General features: G+C 51.2%; 1 protein-coding gene across 4 annotated transcripts in view; it reads left to right on the top strand.

Annotated features, from left to right (window-relative positions):
• The window catches only part of RBFOX3 (RNA binding fox-1 homolog 3), a 527,163-nt gene that overhangs the window by 300,842 nt on the left and 205,308 nt on the right, over positions 1-21,013 (top strand). For all 4 annotated transcript variants that reach the window (XM_054457213.2, XM_054457210.2, XM_054457211.2 and 1 more), the window contains exon 3: positions 4,585-4,690. The gene's annotated coding sequence lies outside the window, so the exon portion shown is untranslated. The remainder of the gene's footprint in view (positions 1-4,584; positions 4,691-21,013) is intronic.

The raw sequence follows: 21,013 nt of genomic DNA, 5'->3' as shown, positions 1-21,013 counted from the left end.
CACCTCATCCCATCACAAGTGCTCAGACCACAGCCCCTTCCTCATCTCTGCTGTACCCTAGAAAGGTGGGTCAGGCTGTGGCTTGCTGCCATGGGCTCTCTATCTCATTGAGAATCTCCCTTTGCCCTCTATTTTTTTTTTTAATCTGCTCTTTTCCTTGTCTCTCCCCCTGCCTGCTCCCCTTTTCTTCCCAGCCCTCTTCTTTGTCTCCTGAAACTTCTCCTGGTGTGCCTAATTCCTGGAGGCTGCAGAGGCTTTGGAGATGCAGCCCCACCTCGCTGTGCACACACAACCCTGAGAATCGATTCAGAAAACGATTAGTTACAGTACGGTAGCGCTGCTAACTGTGGCATTTTGCTTTGCAGTTATTGATACATCATCAGAATTGAGAAGCGATAGTTAGGAAGGGGGAGGAGAAGGGAGAGGGCAGATGCCTGTCCTGAAATGTCAGCTCTGACGGGGAGGGATTTTCAGGCCCGAGCTGAGGCTGGCACCTGGGTTGTCCTCATCACAGCCGCGCCTGACCTTACATTCAGGAGGGCCGGTTTGTTCCACGTTCATGAGAGTGTGGTCCTTGCCCCCAAGCAGACATGAGGCTTTGGGCTGCCTCCTTCCTGTTCCCCGTTTCTGCCATCACGGGGGCACTGCTTCCCACTCCACCAGCCAGAACTGTGTGCTGGGCAGAGCATAGGGTGGTGGGATGTCTGGTTCTGTTGATGGACAGGGTCAGCTCCAGGAGCCCAATCTGGGAGAGACCCCAGAGGGCCTGACCCAGGGTCCTCCAGGTAAACAAAGTCAACAGGACCTAGGTAGGTAGGTAGGTAGGTGATTGATTGACTGATTGATGATTGACAGATAGGACAGACAGATTTTAAGGAATTAGGTCATGTTATTGCGAAGGCTGCCAAATCTGAACTCTGTAGGATGGGTGGACAGGCTGGAACCTCAGGCAGGAATTGGTGCTGTAGTTTTTTGGTTTGTTTGTTTGCTTTTTCGGAGATGGAGTCTCGCTCTTCTTACCCAGGCTAGAGTGCAATGGTGTGATCTTGGCTCACTGCAACCTCTACCTCCCAGGTTTGAGTGATTCTCCTGCCTCAGCCTCCCGGGTAGCTGGAACTACAGGTGCCCACCAACATGCCTAGCTAATTTTTGTATTTTTAATAGAGACGGGGTTTTGCTATGTTGGCCAGGCTGGTGATGAACTCCTGACCTCCGGTAATCTACCCGCCTTGGCCTCCCAAAGTGCTGGGATTGCAGGCATGAGCTACCATGCCTGGCTGGTGCTGCAGTCTTGAGGCAGAATGTTTTTCCCCAGGTAACCTTAGTTTTGGCTGTTAAGGCCTTTCAACTGACTGGATGAAGCCTTTTGACTGACTGGATGAAGCCCACCCACCCACATTAAGAAAGGCCATATCCTGTGCTGAAATCAATTGATTTTAGACATTAGCCACAGTTACCAAGTACCACCCCAGCAACACCTAGGTTTGTGCTGGACTGAATCCCAGGGGACGAGAGCCTGGCCAAGTGGACACATAACACTGACCATCAAATGCCCCAAGACCCCAAGAACTGATGACCAGGGTTCAATGGATGGGCCTAGAGGGCAGTGAACTCCTGGAAACAGCAATGTTCTGTGTGTTATGGAAAATGGGCTCTTAACTTGCATTAGATGTTTAATGCCGAGGCAGCTCTGGGGGGTGACTTGTCTGTGCTACCGGTGAGCAACAGAGCGGTGCTCCCTCCACAGAAAGGCCCGGGCAGAGGCTGGGGAATGCGGGAGGAGGGTGGAGGTCCTTCTCCTCTGTGAGCCTGCAGGAGCTCCACCTCCCTGACAGGACAGGACCCTTGGCAGGGGGGAAATGGGCAGCCGCTGCTGACTGTCCTGGAAGCAGGATGGGGCTGGGGGGCGGGTAGGAGAGAAAAGAGAGGGGTGGGAGGGGCCCATGGGAGCCTCTGCTGGGAGGAGTGCAGAAAAATGTCTACAGGAACCTCAAGCTTGGTGACAGATTGCTCTGGGGACACAGAGGAGGTCTCGCCCCGGCCTGGGCAGGCTGGCGGGGCTAAGGTTTGCACCAGTCACAGGGAGAGGACCCTGGGAAGGAGGTAAAACTGACTGTGAAGGGCCTGGACCCCCAGGCTCAGGAATCTGGACTTAACCCCCAGGCCTTGAGGGGAGCTTCAAGGGATTTTAAACAACTTTGTGCTTTAAAAATCTACTCTAGGGATAGGGTAGGGAATGCATGTTATGGAGGCCATGCTACAGGCAGGGAGTGCAAATAGGAGTTGGAATACCACGTCCAGGGTAGCTGTGCATTCACACATTTTCCCTGAGCGCCTGCAGCTTGCCAGGCCCTGCTCCGGTAGGCAGACCACGCAGCAGCTCCACGTGTCCTAGGGAAACTTCCGTTTTAGGGTGTTGTGCACAAATGAAGACAATGACGGCGCTACTTTATGACTGTGGGGTATAAAGAACTACTTGAGACTGGGTAACTTATAAAGGAAAGAGCTTTCACTGACTCACCGTTCCTCATGTCTGGGGAACTTACAATCATGGCGGAAGGTGAAGGGGAAGCGAGATGCGTCTTACATGGTGGCAGGAGACGAGAGTGAGGGGGGATCTGCCAACCACTTTTAAACCATCAGATCTCATGAGAACAGCATGGGGGAAACTGCCCCCATAATCTAGTCACCTACCACCGTGTCCCTCCCTCAACACGTGGGGATTACAATTCGAGATGAGACTTGGGTGGGGACACAGAGCCAAACCATATTATGGTGTGACAGGCCATGAGCAGATGCGGCAGGTGATGGGGCGGGGGCTTCCCATACGATGGTCGGGGGCTTCTCCGAGGGGAGGCCTGAACATGCAGATGTCACCGAACACCTGGAGGAGGGGACAACATGTGCAAGGACCCTGAGGTCAAATCCAACCAGAAGGCCCCGTGGGTGGGGCAGAGGGAGCAAGGAGCAGGTGTGAGAAGCAGCGGGGGGGCGGGGCACATGCAGGAGATGGGGCAGTGCCCACGGGGCCAGAACCAAGGGGTGGGAGAGGAAGGCTCAGGAGAGGTGGAGGGAGGAAGAGTCCAAAGTTTCAGCAGAGACCCCGATCATGTGACACCCCCTTCCTGCTCTATCTGCCTTCCTCCTTCCTGTGCAAAATCTACTCTCAGGTGCTTTGAGGAATACAAGCCACGTGAGGCTCTCTCTGTCTTAGTGGGCTGGGGCTGCTATAACAAGATGTCATAGACTGGGTGGCTTAAACAACAAATATTTAATTTTTTTTTTTTGAGACAGAGTCTTGCTCTGTTGTCCAGGCTGGGGTGCAGTGGTGTGATCTCAGCTCGCTGCAATCTCTGCCTCCCAGGTTCAAGCAATTCTCTTGTCTCAGACTCCCTAGTAGCTGGGACTCACCACACTCAGCTAACTTTTGTATTTTTAGTAGAGATGGGGTTTCACAATTTTGGTCAGACTGGTCTCGAACTCCTGGCCTCCAGTGATGCCCCCGCCTCTGCTTCCCAAAGTGCTGGGATTACAGGCATGAGCCACCGCAACCGGTCCAACAAACATTTACTTCTTACAGTTGTGGAGACTGGGAAATCCAAGATCCAGGTGCCAGCAGATCTGGTGTATTGTCACAGGGGGTTGGGGGTGGGTGGGTGGAGAGAGAGGAGACAGACACAGACAGACACTCTTATGAGGGCACTCATCCCATTCAGACAGCCACACCCTCATGACTTTATAACCCCCCCAAAGGCCCCACCTTCAAATACCATCACATTCGGCCTTTGAGGGAACAGAAACACTCGGACCATGACAGACTCAGTCCCTGCTCACAGCCAACACAGATCGGCAGAGTGAGCCGCTAAGAGGCAGAAAAGCCAGGTGCCCCCTTGACATTGCCCCCACCCAGGGTCTAGCAGGGAGGCCTGGTGGCCAGAGGCCTTCACACTGTCAACCCCAGAGAAGCCTAAGACCAAGAAGGAGAATTCGCGGCTGCTCGTGGTTACACTGCTGGGGTCTGATGAGAAAACAGCCTTACTTCCCATCAAGGGCCTAGCTAGGCTGCAAGTGCAAACCACGAGGGCTGCTCAACCCACGCCGGTCGTTACAATTTCCTCTAGGATGCAGCCCAGCACCCGGGAGCTGGGCCTGGTAATGGGGCTGGTGCTGAGGATTCATCCCCAAGGAGGCTCTGCTGGCATGAGAGAAACCTGGGGCCCGTCTTGGGGACAGGCGACTGGGCCATTCCCCTGTCAGTCCAAACTCCAGCCTGACCCCATCACCTGCTGGCACTCTCCCCTCTGACCCCAGCTTCGGTTTTGATACCGTGAGTCTCACCTACAATATCCAGGGCTGCAGAGCTAGGAGGATCTTCTACCCATGAGGTGGTGGACAGGGACACCTTCTTACAGCTTCTCCCAGCCTAACACATTCCTGTTTGTATCGTTCAAAAGACACAGTTCCCGTGACACTCTGTCCTGTAATATTTTCAATCAAGAGTGCGGGAGAGCATGCGTCTGATGCACTCTAGATATTCAGAGATTGAAAACCGTTCTGTTCTCTTGTTTTCTTTTTGAAATGCAGCGTGAAGTCAGAACAGCCAGAGGAAATTCTGCCACCATTTTCCTGGAGCTGGTCTGCAGCCCCTCCAGCTGGGAACCTGCTCCTGGAGTCATCCCTCTGCAAGCAGGTATGAACCAACCTCTCTACACAATGCTTTCTGCTCCCCCTGAGCTGGTTCTCAGATGGGGGCTTCTCCCAGGCCTCGGGGTGGCCCACCGCCATGAGGGGCGATGCGTGAGGGTGTCTGCAGGGGCACCGTTGGTCTGCAGAGAGGAGGGTCCCCACCATGGGGTTCCCTAACTCCTCTGTGCTTTTTACCCGCCCTTCCCCAGTCCCCTCACTAAAACGCAAATCAGCAAGTGTATAATAGATAATTAATAGACAGATCAGCCAGCAAGGGAGGTAAGTAGATAAATAATTTTAATTATCCTTGAGTTGCCCATAAATTCCCTCACTGCCTTTTTATTAAACTCTCTGTTTACAGGAGTCATTTATATTGCGTGTCATTTTGCCTCCCCTGCCTCCTGGGTGGCCCCCACCGGGGCTGACCTAGGGTGGAACAGCACTGTGTGACCGCAAGATCTCCCGGTGGAGCTCGTCCCGGGCACAGATGTCAAAAAGCTTTGCCCAAGTGGCCAGCTGGATGGCAACAGGGCGGACGCACGCGGCTCACGTGAGGCCTTCCTTCTGCGTCCCGAGGTGGCCGCAGCCTATATTTAGGCCTGAGTCGGAAACCTTTATTATACTTGGCACCTGTGCTGTAGGTATGAGCTCATTCTTCTCCCCGGGGATGGCCTTAGCCTATTAATAGCCTTGGCTGAGGTTCCCTCCTTGCTCCGAGTGCCAAGAGAGAAAGTGGGTTAATAAATATCAAAGAAAACTCCCTCAGAGGGCCTGGGGCCAGACTCTCCAAGAGTCGTGGATGTCGGGCCCCAGACCAGGAGAGGGGTTCCCTTTTCCCCCAGCCTCTCATCTTCCTCCTGACAGAGGCCCAATGCCCAGGCTGGCAGGTCTGAGGATCAGGCATGGCAAAGCTCTCCCAGGTGCCCATGGAGCTGGGGGTGGAGGAAGGCACCCGGCACGGGAGGCCTAGGAGGTTGGCTCAGGTGGGGCTGTTGGTATCTGGGCAGCCGAGAGAGGGAGGTAGGCAGGGCACCCTGGACCTTCTGGCACCTTCCTTCTTGCCTGCATCCTCTCACGTCCTTCTGCCGACTCAGCAGCATGGAAGGGAAAGGGAGGAAGTGGCCTCGGAATGGCCCCTGAGGAGGACCCCACCCTCATCCTCTCCCAGGCCTGGAGGCTGCGGCAGGAATTGTTTAGCCTGAGTTGGAAACAGTAAGAGAAGGGAGCCCCAGGAACAAAGCAGGGAGAGGAGGGGCGCTCCTGAGGGCAGGTGTGCCAGGGTGGGCTGGCAGCAGGCTCTGTTGCACTGATTCACACGATCAGCCGAATTCCAAGAGAGTCACATGCATGCGGGCCGTAGCTGGCATTCTGCATGGATGTGTGAGCCGCCCTGGCCTGGCGCGTTGTCAGCTAGCACTGCTGAGTGCCTTGGGTTGGGGAAATGTCTCACAGCTCCGTCTCGTTTACTTTCCGCCGTTGCCGTGCATGGGTGCTCTTAGCAGGGCTTGGGGAGGTCACGGCCACCCAGCTGAGAACTGGCAGAGCTGAGGCTCAGGCGGGGGTTATCTGGCCACAGCAGCCACCGCCTGCAGGCCTCAGGTCAGGATGTTTTCTGCAGAGCAGAAACAGCTAGATTCCGTCTGTGCTTTCTGGCTTTCACCCGCTGGACATAAAGGCAGACTGTGGATACTGCTGCTTTTATGAAACTCGACCCTAGCTGAGCTCTAGCATGGCAGCCAGTGACGGCAGACTCTGAGCAGACTCCAGCCACTGGCTCCCACAGCCGCTACCCAGGGCTGTACACTAGAGGCTACGGCAGGTCAGCCCTGGACAGTTAGTCAGGTTGTGCACTCTCTGCTGGTTGTTCTGCTCTCCTTGGAGGGAGGCTGGCTGCCCACAGCAGAGAGGGAATTCAGGCTGAGCAAACAGAAAGTCCTTTTTAAGTTTCATTCAATGCAATTAAAGTCTGAAAAATGGCCCAGCGGAGGCTCCCTGCCCTTTCAGGAGTTTGTTCAGCTCAGAGCTGTGCAGCTGGTCCAGCCCCCGCCCCAGCCCACACAGGCTATGTGGGAGGAAGATGCAGGGCCAAAGGACAGGCAGAAAGATCTGACTATGACTTCCCCAAAGTCTTTCTCCCCTGTTCAGGGGCTCGCTGGAGGGGGCGGCCGAGCCCATTTCATGTCTGTCTGTCCAGAGGAGGCAGACGAGGGGGCGGGGCTCTGCCCTGCTTTGGGAAATGGAGGCAGAAACACGTGGCTCTGAAACCAAAGAGCAAGCCCCACTGGGACAGCTGTGTGTCGTCTTGATTTTTCTGATTATTTGGTGGACCTTTTTAGGGTTTCTTATCTGATTCTGTTCTGGGGAGTTGGGTGGGTGGAAAAGAAAAACATAATGATTGAAAGGCAGGATGAAACTAATCCCAGTAATAGCTATGACAGCAGGGCTTGGCCGGCCGCAGGGCTCCAAGCCCCCTGCCCCCACCTCTCCCTTTCCCCCCCACACAGGCAAGAACCCTTTACTGGCTCTGCTTCATCTGCCTGATCTTCAGGAACTGAGCCACCTGGGGCCACCATCCGAGGGGTTGATGATTGACTAAAAATAGCCAGAGCTGTGCTTCCTGCCCTGGCCAGGCGGCAGCACACCCACCCTGCCGAAACAGCATCCTCTGAGAGCAGGGCCACAGCGGAGTCCACCTGGCCCTCTAAGCACGGGGCTCAGGATAGCATCCGTGGAAAATTGTGGAATGCCCCAGTGTGAGACATGGTGGCGGGGAGGGGCCAAGTGAAGGAGGTGAGAGATTTGTCTCCCACAGACACAAACAGGTGTAAGAGAGACTCTGCCTCGAGAACACCGCACCCGTGTCACGGCCAGCTCTCCCTCATGTAACCCAACAGCCACCAGCACCTTCCAAGAATCTTAGAGTTGGAACCAAGAACAGAGGCCCCGGGTTTGACTTCCATCCTCTTTTATTCTAATCCCATCATCTTCCCTCCCCTGGGGTTAGGAGGGTCTGGGGACCTTCAGCAAGATCAATAATTTTCTTTTTCAATTAAAGTCAGGACAGTATCTTTTTATTATTACATAAGCAATAGATGTTTTTGTGGAAAATACAGACAAGAAAAACAAAGAAGTAACAATCTGTCAGAAATAACCGCAGCTCACACCTCGGTGCATGTGTGATGTGTGTGTGATCTTCCAGCAATTTTTTTAACACATAAGAGTATGAAAATCCTTCTGCAAAAGCAGGATCGTGCTATATATATTTATATATATATATACATATATATCAAAATATATATGTACATATATGCATATATTTACATTATATAGAAATATATGTACATATATACATATATATTTACGTGTGTATATATATGCATATATATTTTTTGTTTTGTAACCTGTTGTTGCTAGACAGTATTTTCAGGAACATATTTATAGGTTGCTATTAACCTCATTCTTCATGATTGAATATCATTCCGTTGCATAGAAAAACCATAACCAGTCCCTCAAGCCTGTTTGCAAGTACTAAGACAGGCATTAGCCACCGACTGTATTTCCAAAACTCTATGCTATACTCTAAGAAACTAGAAGATTAATTTTCCAAACAGGAATTAGGAAATGATTATTCACATTATAAAGGAGTCTGCAAACATACACTCGAAAGAGCTCCTTTGAGAAATGGGCTCCCTGGGGCATTAACTTCCTATAATGGTAAAACCCCAAGTCGCAGGCAGCTCCATAGCGGGTGGTCCATCTGGCTTCATGTTCCTTCCCTCATGGAGGTCCTTCCCAGGTCCTCCAGGTGCATGTGTGGCCAAGTACACACATGCACACACACTCACACAGGCAGACATGCACACGTGCATACAAACACATGTACACTGTGTACCGCACATACAGGTACATACACACACATACGTGCACCTAGTGTGTGGAAGCTTCTCTTCATTGTCAGCAGGAAGGTGATGTTAATTAATTCATTATTAATCACATCTATTTATCAGATGGTCTGCCCCTAGCAACCATTCCTGGGGAATAAACTATCATTTCTCTCTAAAAGATAAAGGGAAATAGATGTTGATGAATCTGGGCAGGTCAGTGCCCACAGTCCACGTGACTCATTATTTCAGGAGGCAAGCAGGCAAAGCTCAGAAGAGAAAATGCTCAGGGGACTTTTAATAAAATCAGGTTTAAAAGAGACCCAAATCCCTGGCCTGAAGGTTAGAGTCTGCAGGCTCCGCACCTGAGGGGGCACAAGGTGGTGAGCATCTTTGCCCTAACAAGTCCAGCTGAAGACCCCTGAGACCCCCACTTCCCCAAGACCACTCAGAGGATGCTGCCCACAGGCGAAGCATTTGTGTGTATATTTATGCAACCATATACCACATAATCAGTAAACATATTTCTGGTATATTTATATTCAATTTCAGGTATACATATTTCTAAAATAATTTGGTGAATTAAAAATCATAGCATAAATGGACTATTTGAGACAAGACCTCGTTCTGTCACACAGGCTGGAGTACAGTGGTGTGATTAAGGCTTACTACAGCCTCTACCCCCAGGCCCAAGCGATCCTCCTACCTCAGTCTCCCAAGTAGCTGGGACCACAGATGCACACCATCAAAACCAGCTAATTTTTTAAAAATTTTTTTTGTAGAGATGAGGTCTCACTATGTTGCACAAGCCAGCCTCCAACTCTTAGGCTCAAGAAATCCTCAGCCTTACATACCCAAAGTGCTGGGATTACAGGCGTAAGCCTCCATGCCCAGCCAAAATGGACCTTTTAAAGTGAACAACTCAGTGGCATTGAGTACATTCACCACCTCTGTCTATTTCCAAAACATTTCCTTCACTCCAAAGTTAAGCCCCTTACTTGGGAATATTTTAAATATTTTTTTAAAGGCGTCCCAACTACCACCAGCCAAAAACTTTGCAAAACAAGCCAAGTTCAATGGTATATGAAGCCTGGGACTTGGTATCATTCATTCATTCACTCACTCATTTCTTTCACTATGTATTTTTTTTCTTTTTTCTTTTTTTTTGAGACAGAGTTTTGCTCTTGTTGCCCAGGCTGGAGTGCAATGGCACGATCCCGGGTTCAAGCGATTCTCCTGCCTCAGCCTCCCAAACAGCTGGGATTACAGGCGCCTGCCACCACACCCGGCTAATTTTTTGTATTTTTAGTAGAGGAGGGGTTTCACCATGTTGGCCAGGCTGGTCTCAAATTCCTGACCTCAGGGGATCCACCCGCCTCGGCCTCCCAAAGTGCTGAGATTACAGGCGTGAGCCACCGCACCCAGCCAACACCGTCTATTTCTGTAGTGCTTGCCAGGAACCAGAAACATCTGGTTGGAACCCTGGCTCCATCTTATTAGTGAGCGATCCTGGATTGTGTACTTAACTTCTAGGCCTTGGTTTCTTATCCATGAAATGGGACAATAATATGCTTCTTGAAGGGCTGTTGATGGAAGGGGAGGGATATTTATTTATTGTGTGTGAAGGAATCAGCACAGTGCTCAGCACGCAGTGAGAGCTCAGTGGGTGCAAATGTCTGTTCACATTGTTTTTCATTATATTAGAATACACAGAGCAAAAGCTGACTTCTTGACCATCTTTAGTTCAGTGGTATAAGTGCATTTACATTGTTGTGCAAACATCACCACCCTCTGTCTCCTGAACTCTTCATCTTGCAAAGCTGAAACTCTGTTCCCATTAAATAATACCCCACCAATTTAGAAACCACCCCCCTCCCCCAGTCCCTAGCAGTCTCCATCCTGCGTTCCATCTCTGTGAATCGGATGACTCTATGGACCTCACATGAGTGGGATCACACAGTATTTGTCCCTTTGAGTCTGGCTTATTTCACTCAGCATAAGATCTTCGGGGCTCATCCGCGTTGTGGCATGTGTCAGGAGTTCTCTCCTTTTTAAGGCCCTATAGTTTCCAATGTATGGGTGGGGGAACCACATTCTGCTTCTTCGTCCATCCCTTGTTGGACACCTGGGCTGCTGCCCCCTTTTGGCCACTGGGAGTAGTGCTGCTGCGGGTGGGTCTGCATTGTCATGACTGTTGACACCGTGTGATGGAAGATAGACTGACTAGGAAACTCGCTTTCCAGGGAGGTGCTCCTCCCCTGCTTTCTTACACGTAAAGGCAGAGCCTGTGACACTGGCCTGCGGATGGCCTTTAGATGAGCAGGGCAGGAGCCTTGTCAGGGCGATCCTGAGTGCCAGAATGTTTGGAGTACACCTCTGTGGTCTCAGTCTTGAAAACACACATGCCACTGAGGCAATGTTTCCCCTGGCGCTGCACAAGGCTTATCAGAGCTGCATCACCCTGGGAGACTTTGTCTTCTATTAGCCGCTCACTCCAGAGGGGTTCCAAGTACGGGTGTGTCCCAGATAGACAACTCGCGGCCCCAGAGGGCTGGGCCTATTAAAGGGCTTGGTCCACATGTGCAAAGTCCTTCTTGACATAATGGGCTGGGACCCAGAAAGTCCCATACATTAAGTGGGCTGGGACCCAGAGAGTGGCCTCTGAGGCTCTCCCAGGCCCATCCCAGCAGGGGAGCATCTCCTAGCCAGAGGCTTCTCCCTGGGGCCTACGTATGTTAAAACTACCGAGGTGCAGGGATTGGGAAGGGGTGATCTGGTGGCCCACAAGATTTCAGGAGGTGACGGTGAGGAAAAAGGGCATGTTCTCCCAAAGTCAAGGCCGGAGTCAGGGCCCTGCGTCAGCCCTAGCAGCCATGCCTCCCCTGTTTGGGACTTTGTTTATAAAAGCTTTGTGGCCTCCTAAGGAAGAATTTCCTGAAAAGGGAACACTGGAATGTCCATTTTCTCCCAAGACCCATTCATCTCTTCTAGAAGCTTAAAATACAAGTGCAGCCCCGGGTGCCTCACCAAGGTCTCCGGTGCAGAGGCACAGGGTCACGTCTGGGTGTCCCCCAGAGTCTCGAAACGTCGGCTTGGAAACTAGATCCCCTGGGGAGTTCATCACATCGGGCAAAACAACAATAATAGTCACAGCAATATCATCTTTATCCGAAATGGTCTCTCCATCAGTTCCGGTAGAACACGCCAGTCCACGTTGCCCCGGCCTCCTGGTTCTGTCACTGACTGTCTGGTAGATCTTTCTGTTGTTCACGTTTACGCTTATTTAACCCACACAGATTCTCCCCTCCTCCAGGGTTTTCTCCCAAAGTCTATGTCTCTATTTCATTTTTATTGAGAAATCAAAGAGACTTTTTTTAAATCGGGGCTGCAATTTAGCAGGATCACATCTCCCCACTTCGGATGGAATCACCCACTTTCCTTTCTGATTCTTCCCATCTCTGCTGGATTCTGGGTGCTTCCCAGGGCAATATTGAATGCTTGGGATCCATATCAATTTCTGGGGGCTGCAATAACACAGCACAGACAGGGTGGCCCCAGCAATGGAAATTTCTTCTCTTGTGGCTCCGGAGGCTGGAAGTCCAAGATCAAAGTGTCACAGTGGCTCATGCCTGTAATCCCAGCACTTTTGGAGGATAAGGCGGGCGGATCACTTGAGGTCAAGAGTTTGAGACCAGCCTGGCCAACATGGCAAAACACCATCTCTACTAAAAATACAAAAGTTAGCCGGGTGTGCTGGCAGGTGCCTGTAAGCCCAGCCACTCGGGAGGCTGAGGCAGGAGAATTAGTGGAACCTGGGAGGCGGAGGTTGCAGTGAGCCGAGATCACGCCACTGCACTCCAGCCTGGGCCACAGAGCAAGACACTGTCTCCAAAAAATAAATAAATAAATAAAGTGTCGGCACATTCCTTTGGAGGCCCGTATGGGGTATTGAGAAGCTGGTTAAACAGAGATGCTGGAGGTGGGGATGTAGCCGCTCCCCTTGGCATGTAGATGCCATCTTCTCCGTGTCCTTATGTGGCCATACCTCTGTTTGCATCTGTCATAATCTCCTGTTCAGGAGACCAGTCACTTTGGATTAGGACTCACCCTAATTGACTCAGTTTAGCCAAATTACCCCTTCAAAGTCCATATCTCTAAACACGGTTGTCCATTGGTATCCTCAGGGGGTTAGTTCCAAAAACCCCACGGTCTGACGATGCTCAAACCCCTGGTATGAAATGGCGCAGCCTCTGCATGTAACCCACGTGCATCCTCCAGTATCCTGGAGATCACCTCTAGGTGACGCACAAGGCCTCATACAATGTAGATGCCACGAAAATAGCGATGACACTGTATTTTTTCACTTCTGCTATTTGTATTGTTGTATCATTATCTTTATTTATTTTTCTAATACTTTTGATCTGTGGTTGGTTTAATCCATGGATGCAGAACTCTAAGATCCAGAGGGCTGCCTGTACAGTCCCATTTTAAGGAACTAGTGGTTAGGACTTCAACATAGGAATTTTGAGGGGACAAAACTCAGGCCCTAACAGAGCCTGACGCCATCCGGGGTTGTGTCTGGGTGTGCTGGGCAGGGTTTGCCAGGTTTGCTTTCAGGAATGGGACCCGCCCTCACATCCTGCCCTCTCTGGCCTCTGTTTTGCCAGCACCGAGATACCACACCTGGCCTCTTATTTATTAGTTCATTTCCCATGTCCCTCCCATATTTCCGAGGCCAGCCGCATCTGCCGCCAGGGAGGATTTCAGCAATGCTGAATCCAAACAAACCTCTCCAGTTACAGACTCTCGCCCTCCCACCTCCCAGCCTCGCATCAGCAGGCTGCCGCCTGGTGCCGCCACCCAGACCTGATCGATCGTGCCACCAGCACAGTCCGTTTGCTGCTGTCTTGTCCTGCCATCAAGGTCAACATCACTCACATCCAGCAGCAGTGGCGTGTTGCAGTGATGCCCGCACCACAGCCCTCCACCCTCTTCCACTTCATTTGTTGAAAAACCACTCCAGCTCTCCCACCACTCCTGACACCTCAAACTCAGGGTGTGTAAGTGGGGGCAGTGTCAAGAGGTGGGGCCCCCAACTTCCCCAGCTGGACGCTGCCTGCGAGACGACCCTCGGATCTCAGGGGGCACCTTCTGACACATCACTGGCCTGAGATGGCTTCCTCGGCAGGTTCTGGGGCTGCAATGCCCTGCTGTTCTCCTGGTGTGCTGCGTTCCACCAAGCATTGACTTGGCGACCTGGTGGCCGCAGAATCTTTCTGACCCTCTCCATCAAGTGAAGCGTTGGCTTGCTGATCGCTGTACCCTTGGTCATGCTGCATATTGGCCTGGAAAACCCTTGTTAGTCAAAAGTTGCTTGTCTTCTGATATTTAATCCAGGTGTCCTCTCCCGGAGAAGCTAGCCACAACTCTCCCAGTGCCGCCTCTGTGCTTTCTGTGCTCACCCATCATGAAGCCAGCCTATGCCTCCAGTCTCTTCTCTACCAGGAGGGAGCAGCTAAAAGCCGAGATTTGTTGCAATTTAGCTTTGTCCCCCACCCATGCCTTCACAGTGCCCGGCACTTATTTGGTGTTTAATAAACTGACCATTAAATGCAGACATAGCTCCTTTGCCCTGGGATGTTGCTCGATGGAGTGCTGCAAAGTAGCTGCTTTTCTGACTTCCAGAAGACATTTCCAGTGCTCTTGGGCTTGCTTGGTCTGAGCTGGCTCACATATCCCTTTAATTGTTTGCACTAAGATGCTGCCGAGTCCAATGACTTAACCCAAATGTGTTTCACATTTGCTTGATGGTGAACTCTCCACAAGGAGAAGCTACCGGAATGGGACACTACTACCTGTTACATCTTCCCAGACACATGCGTTGTTGGTAATTCATAGGCTTTTTTATTATTATTATTTGACCATTTGGGTATAGTCAGACAAATAGGCTTTTCTGCTCAACTGTCTAGAACAATTTCTATAGAGTAGCTGGAGTGAGGTGGGGAAACACCCAGTGCCTCAGTCACCCCATCTGCTCCTGTGGCCCAATTCCAAGAGCATAACTTCCTGAGGGCCACCCCCAAGTGGGCTGGGACCTGTGGGCTGGTCAGTGTGGCCGGCTGTGTTTATTATGAATAAACCATGACTTGGGCCTGACCCCCATCTCCCTGGGAAAGGCACACTGTGCCCTGGCCTGTGGCCACCTACTTTGTGGCAGGCATGGGCCAGATTTCCAGTGTCTGTCCTACATCGGCTTTGCTTCTTTCTCCTGGAGGCCCAGCCTGCTCCTGGGACCCTGGGGTTGCTGATTGGAAGGGGTCTCAGTGGTACCAGGGGGATGGCCCGAGGAAGCCATATCACCAGGGAGAGGTGAACCTCACCTGCTGTACTAGTTACCCTTGGGGCTGGCCCAGGATGTGCAGCAGCACCCAAGCTTTGGTGCTTCCCAAAGGCACACAGCCCTCCACAGGGCTGGCTCACATGAGGGGCACCTTGGCCATAGATAAGCCTGCCTGGGAGGCTGGATCCCAAGGGGCCCATGAAAGGAGCACTCACTAAGTCCCTCGCTGGGAGTCCAGGGTGTTAGCTGTTTGCTGGGAGTCATTCTTATTCAGCTTTTATGTGACCCCAGTCCCCAACTCATGGCTGCTCAGAGAAGAGGAGCCTCTGCCAAGCTCCAGACAAGGCAGGTAGTGAGCCTTGGATGTCACTTTAAGAAAATGAACAAACACAGAGTAAGACACTGGCCAAGATCAGGAGGAAAAAGCCAGAGCTGCTGGGGAAAGGAGGGGCAGGAGGAGAAAGAAGAGGGTGAGGGGGAGGAGGAAGAGGAGAGGAAGGAGGAGAGAGGATGAGGAAGAGGAGGAGGAGGGAGAGGGGGAGGAGGGAGAGGGGATGGGGAGGAGGAAAAGGAGGAGAAGAGGGAGAGGAGGAGGAGGAAGGGGAGGAGAAGCAGGAGGAGAGGGAGGAGAGGGGAGGAAGAAGGGGAGGAGAAGTGGGGAGGAGGAAAAGAGGAGGGAGAGGAGGAGAAGGAGGGAGAGGAAGAGTAAAAGAACAAGGAAGGACAAGAAGAGGAGAAGACAGGAGGAGAAGAAAAAAGGAAGAGGAGGAAGGGGAGGAGGAAGAGGAGGGAGGGGGGAGAGTCTACAGCTGGTGTGTGTGGAGGAAGCAAACCTCCCAGGCTGGAGGCCAGGTATGGACTCTTCCATCGGGCATTTTCCTGGGAGCCTGGCTCCCCAGGGAGGGGTTAGACTGGGGCTACCCTCCTCCAGTCAGGGGACTGTGCCTGTTCTTCAGTGTGTCCCTTTTGCTGACATTCTCCCTATGCTCGTCATTTTTATATGCAGGTGTAACATAAAGTCAGGCCATAGAGCAACAAAACACAGCCCGGCTCTGGCAAACAATGTGATTATTAAGTAATGAGATGAGTCCCTCAACCATATAAGAAATCAAAATCAGATTGTGTGTGTGGTGTGTGTATGCGTGTGTATGTTTGTGGCTTTTTGCAGGGTGGGGGTTAAAATTTTCTTTTAATTTTTTGCTGATGGCAGGCCATTTTTTAAAAAGTTCTTTTGTATTTTCCTTTTGCGTCTGTGCACTGGGGAGCCCCACAAATTCGGAGCTGTGAAATTTGTCTGTGTCAGCAGCCTGCAAAATGAATTGACATTAAATGCAACAAAAGTCTCTAATTCACCCTGTTGCTCCCCTGCCCTTTTTTATCCCCTTCTTGACACCCCTCCCCCAAGCCCAGCCCCACCCAGTTGTAATTGGGAAATGGAAGAATGAAGGTGGCCATCAGTACTGCTGGGCCACTGGGAATGACGCTGGCTCATCTATTATTTAAGTCTCATCAATTAAGTATTATTTACAAATAACTGCCCTACCCCATGCCCTGCCACAGACAGACCCAAACATACTACACAGTCCTCACTCCCAATGCTGCCCTCACCCTTCCTCAAACGCACCCTATGCTTTGCGGCCAGGGAAGGGAAGGTACTAGATTCCACCCTCAAGCTGTGCCTGAGCAGCTTGGCTCATCCATCCTTGTGGGATGGACACAGGGTGCTGGGGGAGCAGGGGGAGCTGACGGTGGGGCAGGGCAGGAGACCAAGTGTGACATGGTGAGAATGGCTGAAAACACAGAGAAAAACAAATCAAACAAAATGTAAGCCAACAACTTCTGATCTTTCCATCAGCACCTGACTTTGCCCGCACTCAGACCCTGAGTCAGGCATTGCTCATCCCAGGCTGCCTGTGGGAAGCCCCTCCCCTTCCCTGAGCTGGAAGGCACTTGCTGGAAAGGAATTGGCTCCCACCCAAAGTGGACAGAGCCACCAAGGCGGCGGGCATCCCTCCCTCGCTCCCTCACCTTGCCAGGTTGTGCATTAATTTTTTCCTCCTGCTCTCCCTACAAAACGAATCTTGATTTAAGAAATCAGACCTGGCAGCTGTGTCTCGTCCTTAACATGCTCCAATTGCCAGGGTATGGAAAATCTGCTGTGGGCAGTCAGGATTGCCTTTAAATGCATTTCTAGTGCTGTGGATTTAGCGAGGACACACGAGGCGGATTTCATCTGCATGCTGCGTGGCTTATGGGCCCCAGTCACTGGTGCCAGGTCAAACCGTAGCCTCTGAGAAGATTCCCAAATCCAAGCATATTCCCTGTGGCCGTCTTCTCTCACATGGAGTCTCTGACCCGGGCCGAGAGTGTTAGGAAAGGCAAGCTAGACTTCAAGTGACACAGAAACACATCACGATCGAAGTGGGAGACCACACTACCTGAACTGGCCGCTGATCTCTTCCATAACAAGGTCTCACCCACCCCCAAAAGAGAATCTCTTCCTCTTATGGACAAAACTTTAGAAAGCGGTTCAAATAAAGAGTTGGGAGGGAAATGAATTAAAGCAAGTGACAAGCGATCATGCTTTGGATTTAATGAAGGCAGATCCGCAATGACATGAGCCTTCCTGAGCACTGGCCGCTGTTTCCAGATGATAAATGTGTGTCCCGTGAGGCATGGGGCAGAGCTGAACCAAGGCCTCCTCCACGCGGCCCCCAGTCCAGAGTTCGGGCGCGTGGCTGGCAGCGCCTCCCACCTGCGGGTCGCTGTCCGTGGTGCTGAACTCCTGCCTTCCCCCTTTCCGCATCTTTCCTGTTTCTCCAAGAAGCAAAGGTATCTAGCGGGGCGTGGTGGCTCACGCTTGTCATCCCAGTCGCGGCAGGCAGGTCATTTGAGGTCAGGAGTTCGAGACCAGTCTGGCCAAAATGGTGAAACCCTGTCTCTACTGAAAATAAAAAAATTAACTGGGCGTGGTGGCGGGCGCCTGTAGTCCCAGCTACTCGGGAGGCTGAGGCAGGAGAATGACTTGAGCCCGAAAGATGGAGGTTGCAGTGAGCAGAGATCACACCACTGTACTCCATCCTGGAAGACAAAGTGAGACTCCATCCAAAAAAAAAAAAAAAAAAAAAAAGCAAAAGGTGTCTGCTACCGGAGTACAGCACAGACACTCAAGGCTAGAACTGGGTGAAAGGTATGCCCCATCTAATCTGATGAACTTGCTCTCCAGTCCAGGATTCTACTGAGGGATCTTAAGTGCAGATAAACTGTTAGGGAAGAGCAGCGGCTTGTTGGAGAGGAATAGAAAACTGGTTCAATTTGCTTTTCTGACTCTGTAAGGCAGGCAGGTGGCCCCAGTTGAAGCGCATAGTAGGCTGCAGTATGAATCTGCACCTGCTCTGTATGAATCTGCACCTGCTCTGTATGAATCTGTACCTGCTCTGGAAGATGGACAGGTGACTCTGTGAGACTATGCCATTGCTTCCCCTGCCCTAGCTGACCCCATGCTGGCCAAGGCTCTTTCTCAGCCCTGTTTCATCTCTCCATCCTGTAACAGCAGCTGGGGCTGAAATCCTAACCAGAATGAGTCCCTGGCAGCCTCCCTATATTTCTTTTCTCCTTCATCTGGCTTATTTGTGGTCTGTGCCACTGCTACAGGGAAGCCTTCCTGCTTATCTGTCAGCCCCCAAAGCAGCAGGTTATCTAAAGCAAGAATGGCTCAGGCTGGGCAAGTGGCTCATGCCTATAATCCCAGCACTTTGGGAGGTCGAGGCAGGTGGATCACCTGAGGCCAGGAGTTCGAGACCAGCCCAGCCAACATGGTGAAACCCCATCTCTACTAAAAATACAAAAATTAGCCAGGCATGGTGGTGCATGTCTGTAATCCCAGCCACTCAGGAGGCTGAGGTAGGAGAATCACTTGAACCCAGAAGGTGGAGGTTGCAATGAGCCAAGATTGTGCCACTGCACTCCAGCCTGGGAGACAGAGTGAGACAGCAAGGAAAGGAAGGAAGGAAGGAAGAAGGAAGGAAGGATAGGTCTTGATGTGAGCAGCAGATGAGTAACTTGGAACATTTTTGTTGGCCCCATGTGGGCTTGAGCAGGTCACTTTACCCTCTAAATTCTCAGTTTTCTTACCTGTTAAATGGAGATAATGAGATGTGCTCTGTTGACCTTCCAGGTCTGATGGAAGGGTCAAATGAGGCCATACCTTTAAGTGGCTTTGAAAAACTATGAAATATAATATACATATGAGGCACTACTAACAGTGGCACTGTAAAATAGAAGCACTTCTCAGACTTTGGTCTGTGATGTTCCAGCCAAGCAAACTCTTCAGGGGCCTATTTTCAAGGGGGATGGAAGGTGGGGGCAGATATAAAAACCCCATAAAACCAAAGCAAAACCTCCGGGGAGGAATTGTCTTTTATACCAACTCCCAAAAGAAAGGCCAAATTCCAAAAGGAAGTCTGTTTGCTTCTTACTTTCCTAATATAAAAGGAATGGGTGATTTTTCCCCCAAATGCAGTTTCATGTTGGTGAAATCAGAATACAACAGTAGGGTCTCTAGCGGCAGAATTGAGCGGAGGAAAGAAAGCAAAAGGATCTCTTCTAAGCATTTGGCATACTGCTGTTCCCTCATTACACAGCGAAAGCAGCCCATGCTGTCCTCCGCAGCATCAAACACTTCTAAGGGCAGCGCACTGGGTCTGCGTGTGTGTGTGTGTGTACAGTGCCAAGTGTAAGCGTGAGTGTAAACATGTTCCATTATAGACTAACATTTTAATTCCTTTTTTCAACCAGTATTCATTGAGAACCTTACATGCACTGGGGCCATGCTAGCAACTGATGCCACAGTCCCCTTGTCCCCTGGTTGCTCTTGGTTAGTGGGGAGACAGCATAGACAAGGAAGGCACCATGGAATAAATGCTATACTGGAGGCATGAGGGGTCCTGACACTCATGGGGTCTGTGAAGATGCACATGAGTGGGATTTTCTCTGCCCTTCCTTACCCTGGTTTTGCTCTTAGTCCTCACCTGAAGCTGTTCTTCAGGTCCTGTGACGTGTCCTGGCGCCAGGCATCTCCTGGCTTCCTGTGGTTTTCAGACAACCCCTCTATTACCACAATGTGGTTACTGGAAGATTCGTAGTAATTCAGAGCAACCCCAAAATATTGATCACCAGAGAAAGCCCTGGAATGAGGGGTGGGGAAAATTGGTGAGGGAGATCCATGGCTGGCTTTGGGGGTCCTAACCTGCAGCATCTCAGTAGGGGTGGAGGCTGGCTATAGTTAAACCCATGCCTCCAACCCAGGATTGAGACTTGGGCATTGTGAAATTCAAGGTTCAGCTCCGTGGCGAAGTTTTTGTGTTGGAATTAGCTAAATCATGTGGCGCCCTAGTTTCTCATAGCCAACCTGCAAAGGTAGTTCCCTTGCTTGCTCCTGAACAGAGAGGAACCACATGAGGCCATCTAGAAAGGCTCCAAGAGTTGCCAGGGGAGAGGGGCTGTGTACTCTCTGTGTACTCTCTTCCACACTGCTGCCTGTCCCTGAGAACAGAGATCAAGGCAGACTTCAGAGAAAATTCCCTGTTTGGTGGTGCCTCCCTGGGCAGTGAGCCATTCCGGCTCTGCAGACCCTGTTACTGATGCAATAAGGGACTGTGAGGCTCAAGGGGTGGACGCATGACACAGGGCTCTGAGTGTGCCCTCAGCCCCATTCTTCCTGCCCAGAGGAGGAGCATCCCCGACCAAGAGCTTTTGCAAGACTTCAATAAATTCCCACACTTGAAGCCGAGGGCTGCAGATTCCTACTGTATTTAATGTTAGATCCATGCAGACCAGCCAACTGAACACAGCCTCACAGCAACTTTCTTATCTCTCACACTCTAACCCAGCTGATGGAGTTACCCCAGAATCCAAAATGCGGCACTGCAGAGCGAGCTCTCGCTCTTTTCCTCATACCAAGGGCACATCTGAGAGAGAAAATAACCTCACAAAGAATGCTCCAGTGATCCTATGGTTTAATGCCCTGGCCATCAGAGTTGACATTTATGCTATTAATTTTAAAACATGTCATTTCTTCTCTATAAACTTTGGCTCGTTTTTGACC

The sequence above is a fragment of the Pongo pygmaeus genome, chromosome 19, assembly GCF_028885625.2.
Source record: "Pongo pygmaeus isolate AG05252 chromosome 19, NHGRI_mPonPyg2-v2.0_pri, whole genome shotgun sequence".
In the NCBI taxonomy this organism is placed as follows: Eukaryota; Metazoa; Chordata; class Mammalia; order Primates; family Hominidae; genus Pongo; species Pongo pygmaeus.
This window is presented reverse-complemented; position numbering and strand designations above follow the sequence as displayed.